The sequence below is a fragment of the Bubalus kerabau genome, chromosome 9, assembly GCF_029407905.1.
Source record: "Bubalus kerabau isolate K-KA32 ecotype Philippines breed swamp buffalo chromosome 9, PCC_UOA_SB_1v2, whole genome shotgun sequence".
Classification (NCBI taxonomy): domain Eukaryota; kingdom Metazoa; phylum Chordata; class Mammalia; order Artiodactyla; family Bovidae; genus Bubalus; species Bubalus kerabau.
Genome location: NC_073632.1, coordinates 5,829,056 through 5,835,404, shown reverse-complemented (window position 1 = coordinate 5,835,404; position 6,349 = coordinate 5,829,056).

Sequence of the window (6,349 nt, the reverse complement as noted above, 5' to 3'; positions counted from 1 at the left end):
TCAAGCGGTGATCAAGCTGCTGACAGGTGTTTAACAAGCGGCTGACAATTGCTGATGAACTGGCTGACAGAGCCTAATCAAGCCACTGATAGGCACTGATCAAGCGGCTGACAGGTGCTGGTCAACTGGCTGACAGGTGCTATTCAAGCAGCTGATAGGCGCTCATCAAGCGGCTGACAGGAGCTAATGAACTGGCTGATAGGTACAGTTCAAGTGGCTGATAGGCCCTGATCAAGCTTCTGACATTTGCTTGTCAAGCGGCTGAGAGGCACTTAACGCGCGGCTGCGTAGGCGCTTTTCAATCAGCTGAGTGGGCACTGGTCAAGGGGCTGACAGGCACTGATGAAGTGGTTGACCAGGCGCTGAATGACCAGCAGAGCAGGAAATGATCAAGCGGCTGACAGGCGCTGATCAAGCAGCTTACAGGTGCTGAAAAAGTCGTCGACAGATGTTGATCTAGCGGCTGATAATCGCTGATCAAGCGGCTGACAGTACTTCGGAATCGGCTGTCAGGCACATATCACATGGCTGAGTAGACACTGATCGCGGGGCTGAGTAGGCACGGATCATGCGGCTGAGGCGATGATCACATGGCTCAGTAAATACTGATAGCGAAGCTAATTAGGTGTTGATCAAGTGGTTTATAGGAGCTTCTCAAGCGGCTGACAGGTGCTGATCATGCAGCGCAATAGGCGCTGATCGAGGGGGTGATTAGGCGCTGATCAATCGTCTGACACTCTCTGATGAAGCGACAGAGAGACTATGATCACGCAGCTGTGTAGGGGCTGATTCGAGGCTCAGTAGGCATTGATCGCACAGCTGAGAAGGCACTGATCAAGCCCTGACAGGCATTGATTAAGCGGCTGACAGGCGCTGTTTAAACGGCTTACAGGTGCTGATGAAGCAGCTGACAGGTGTTGATCAACTGGCTGACAGGTGCTGATCAAGCGGCTGACAGGTGCTGATCAACTGGCTAACAGGTTCTGATCAAGTGGCTGAGTAGGCGCTGATCGTGCAGCTGGTAAAGCGATGATCAAGCGGATAAGTTGTGCTGATCCAGTGGTTTACAGGATCTCATCAACTGGCTGAGAGGTGCTGATCAACTTGCTGAGAGGTGCTAATCAAGCTGCTTATAGGCGCTGATCAAGGTGCTGACAGGTGCTGATCAACTGGCTGACTGGAACTGATCAAGCAGCTGAGTAGGCGCTGATCATGCAGCTGATTATGTGATGATAAAGCGGCTAACAGCGCTGATCAAGCGGCTGACAGGTGATGATAAAGTGGTTGACAGGTGCTGATCAAGCGGCTGAGAGTCATTGATCAAGTGGCTGTCAGGCGCAGATCGCATTGCTGAGTAGGCGCTGGTCGTGGGGCTGAGTAGGCACAGATCAAGAGGCTGAAGCGATGATCACAGATCTAAGTAAATGATCATCGCGTGGCTGATTAGGTGCTGATCAAGAGGCTGACACGCGTTTATCAAGCTGCTGACAGGTGCATAACAAGCGGCTGACAATTGCTGATCAAGTGGCTGACAGGGGCTAATCAAGCAGCTGATAGGTGCTGATAAAGCTGCTGACAGGTGCTGATCAAGCGGTTGACAGGTTCTGATACAGCGGCTAACACGTGCTGATACTGTGGCTGACAGTTAATGATCAAGCTGCTTATAGGGGCTGCCCTAGCGCCTGACAGTTGATGATAAAGTGGCTGACAGGTGCAAATGAAGTGGCTGACAGGTGCTGATCAACTGGCTGACAGGTACTGATCAAGTTGCTGACAGATGCTTCTCAAGTGGCTGACAGGCGCTTATCGCGTGGATGCGTATGCGTTTACCAATCAGCTGAGTGGGCACTGGTCAAGGGGCTGACAGGCACTGATCTAGTGGTGGACCAGGCGCTGAATGACCATCAGAGCAGGAAATGATCAAGCCGCTGACAGGCGCTGATCAGCCCGCTGAGGGTCACTGATCCTGTGGCGGAGTAGGCTCTGATTACGCAGCTAAGCGGGCACTGATCAAGCTGTTGAGAGTTGCTGATATATTGGCTGACAGGTGCTGATCAAGTGGCTGACAGGTACTTCTCAAGAGGCTGACAGTCACTGATCGGGCAGCTGAGTAGGCGCTGATCTTGGGGCTCAGTAGGAGCAGATCAACGGGCTGAGAGATGCTATTTGCGCAGCTGAATAGGCACTGTTCAATCGGCTGACAGGTGCTGATCAAGCAGCTGACAGACACTGATCTCGCGGCTGATTAAGCACTGATAGCGCAGCTCAGTAAGTGTTGATCAAGCGGTTTACAGGTGCTTGTAAAGCGGCTGACAGGCGCTTATCGCTCGGCTGCGTAGGCGCTTTTCAATCTGCTGAGTGGGCAGTGGTCATGCGGCTGACTGACACTGATCCAGTGGTTGACCAGCCGCTGAATGACAAGCAGAGCAGGAAATGATCAAGCGCCTGACAGGAGAAGATCAACCGGCTGAGCGTCACTGACCGCGTGGCTGAGTAGGCTCTGTTCATGCAGCAAAGTGGGTGCTGATCTAGCGGTTGACAGGTGATGATCAATAGACTGACAGGTGTTAATCAAGCAGCTGATACGCACTGATCAACCTGCTGACAGGTGCTGATCAACCGGATGACAGGTGCTGATCAACTGGCTGACAGGTGCTAATGAAGCGACTCTCAGGTGCTGATCAACTGGCTGACAGGTGCTGATCAAGCAGCTGATACTCGCTGCTCAAGCTGCTGAAAGGTGCTGATCATCTGGCTGACAGGTGCTAATCAAGCGGCTGATAGGCGATGATCAAGGTGCTGACAGGTGCTGATCAACTGGCTGACAGGTGCTAAACAAGCAGCTGATAGGTGCTGATTGCGCAGCTGAGAATGCAATGATCAAGCAGCTGACAGGCACTGATCAATCGGTAGGCAGGTGCTGATCAACTGGCTGAAAAGTGCTAATCAAGTAGCTGATAGGAGATGATCAAGCTGCTGACAGGTGCTGATCAACTGGCTGACAGGTGCTAATCACACGGCTGATAGGCGAAGATCAAGGGGCTGACAGGTGCTGTTCAACTGGCTGACAGGTGCTAATGAAGCGGCTGACAGGTGCTGATCAATTGGCTGACAGGTGCTGATCAACTAGCTGACAGGTGCTAATCAAGTGGCTAATAGGCCCTGATCAAGCTGCTGATAGGTGATTTTCAGGCGGCTGACTGGTGCTTATCCCGCGGCTGCATTGGCGCTTTTCAATCGGCTGAGTGGGCAGTGGTCAAGCAGCTGACAGGCACTAATCAAGCGGCTGACAGGTGCTGATAAAGTCGTTGACAGGTGCTGATCAAGCGACTGATAGTCGCTGATAAAGTGGCTGACAGTACTTCTCAAGTGTCTGCCAGGCGCACCTCGCACGGCTGAGTAGGCTCTGATCGCGGGGCTGAGTAGACACATATCAAGCGGCTGAGGCGATGATCGTGCGGCTGAGTAAATGATGATCGCGTGGCTGATTAGGTGCTGGACAAGTGGCTGCCAGGTATTCTCAAGCGGCTGACAGGCACTGATCAAGTGGATGACCAGGAGCTGAATGACCAGCAGAGCAGGAAATGATCAAGCGGCTGACTGGTGCTGATCAACTGCCTGACAGGTTCTGACCAAGCGGCTGAGTAGGCGCTGATCGTGAAGCTGATAAGGCGATGATCAAGCGGCTGATAGTCGTTGATCAAGTGGCTGTCAGGCACAGATCGCATGGCTGAGTAGGCGCTGGTCATGGGGCTGAGTAGGCACAGATGAAGAGGCTGAGGCGATGATCGCGCGGCTGAGTAAATGATCATCGTGTGGCTGATTAGGTGCTGATCAAGAGGCTGACAGGTGCTAATCAAGTGGCTGACAGGTACTTGTCAAGCGGCTGACAAGCACTGATCGGGCAGCTGTGTAGGCACTGACTGCAGGGCTCAGTAGGCACAGATCAACTGGCTGAAAGATGATATTCACGCGGTTGAGTCTTTGATTTTCAATTGGCTGAGTGGAAAGTGGTCAAGCGCTGATCAAGCTGCTGACAGGTGCATAACAAGCGGCTAACTATTGCTGATCAAGTGGCTGACAGGGGCTAATCAAGCAGCTGATAGGTGCTGATAAAGCTGCTGACAGGTGCTGATCAAGCGGTTGACAGGTTCTGATACAGCGGCTAACAGGTGCTGATAATGTGGCTGACAGTTAATGGTCAAGCTGCTTATAGGGGCTGCCCTAGCGCCTGACAGTTGCTGATAAAGTGGCTGACAGGTGCAAATGAAGTGGCTGACAGGTGCTGATCAACTTGCTGACAGGTACTGATCAAGTTGCTGACAGATGCTTCTCAAGTGGCTGACAGGTGCTTATCGCGTGGATGCGTATGCGTTTGTCAAACAGCTGAGTGGGCACTGGTCAAGAGGCTGACAGGTACTGATCTAGTGGTGGACCAGGCGCTGAATGACCATCAGAGCAGGAAATGATCAAGCCGCTGACAGGCGCTGATCAGCCCGCTGAGGGTCACTGATCCTGTGACGGAGTAGGCTCTGATTACGCAGCTAAGCGGGCACTGATCAAGCTGTTGAGAGTTGCTGATATATTGGCTGACAGGTGCTGATAAAGCGCCTGACAGGTGCTGATCAAGTGGCTGTCAGGTAGTTCTCAAGAGGCTGACAGTCACTGATAGGGCGGCTGAGTAGGCGCTGATCATGGGGCTCAGTAGGAGCAGATCAACTGGCTGAGAGATGCTATTTGCGCGGCTGAATAGGCACTGTTCAATCGGCTGACAGGTGCTGATCAAGCAGCTGACAGACACTGATCTCGCGTCTGATTAAGCACTGATAGCGCAGCTCAGTAAGTGTTGATCAAGCGGTTTACAGGTGCTTGTAAAGCTGCTGACAGGCGCTTATCGCTCGGCTGCGTAGGCGCTTTTCAATCTGCTGAGTGGGCAGTGGTCAAGCGGCTGACTGACACTGATCCAGTGGTTGACCAGGCGCTGAATGACCAGCAGAGCAGGAAATGATCAAGCGCCTGACAGGAGAAGATCAACCGGCTGAGCGTCACTGACCGCGTGGCTGAGTAGGCTCTGTTCATGCAGCAAAGTGGGTGCTGATCTAGCGGTTGGCAGGTGATGATCAATATACTGACAGGTGTTAATCAAGCAGCTGATACGCACTGATCATCCTGCTGACAGGTGCTGATCAACCGGATGACAGGTGCTGATCAACTGGCTGACAGGTGCTAATGAAGCGACTCTCAGGTGCTGATCAACTGGCTGACAGGTGCTAATCAAGTGGCTGATAGGCCCTGATCAATCTGCTGACAGGTGCTGATCAATTGGCTGACAGGTGCTGATCAAGCAGCTGATACTCGCTGCTCAAGCTGCTGACAGGTGCTGATCATCTGGCTGACAGGTGCTAATCAAGTGGCTAATAGGCCCTGATCAATCTGCTGACAGGTACTGATCAAGGAGTTGATACTTGCTGCTCAAGCTGCTGACAGGTGCTGACCATCTCGCTGACAGGTGCTAATCAAGAGGCTGATAAGCGATGATCAAGGTGCTGACAGGTCTTGATCAACTGGCTGACAGGTGCTAATCAAGCGGCTGATAGGCGATGATCAAGGGGCTGACAGGTGCTAAAGCAACAGCTGAAGGGTGCTGATTGCGCAGGTGAAAATGCAATGATCAAGCTGCTGACACGTTCTGATTAAGAGGCTGACAGGTGCTAATCACACGGCTGATAGGCGATGATCAAGGTGCAGACAGGTGCTGATCATCTGGCTGACAGGTGCTAATCAAGCGGCTGATAGGCGATGATCAAGGTGCTGACAGGTGCTGATCAACTGGCTGACAGGTGCTAACAAGCAGCTGATAGGTGCTGATTGCGCAGCTGAGAATGCAATGATCAAGCAGCTGACAGGCACTGATCAATCGGTAGGCAGGTGCTGATCAACTGGCTGACAAGTGCTAATCAAGTAGCTGATAGGCGATGATCAATCTGCTGACAGGTTCTGATCAAGAGGCTGACAGGTGCTAATCACACGGCTGATAGGCGATGATCAAGGTGCTGACAGGTGCTGTTCAACTGGCTGACAGGTGCTGATCAATTGGCTGACAGGTGCTGATCAACTAGCTGACAGGTGCTAATCAAGTGGCTAATAGGCGCTGATCAAGCTGCTGACAGGTGATTTTCAGGCGGCTGACTGGTGCTTATCGCTCGGTTGCATTGGCGCTTTTCAATCGGCTGAGTGGGCAGTGGTCAAGCAGCTGACAGGCACTAATCAAGCGACTGACATGTGCTGATAAAGTCGTTGACAGGTGCTGATCAAGCGACTGGTAGTCGCTGATAAAGTGGCTGACAGT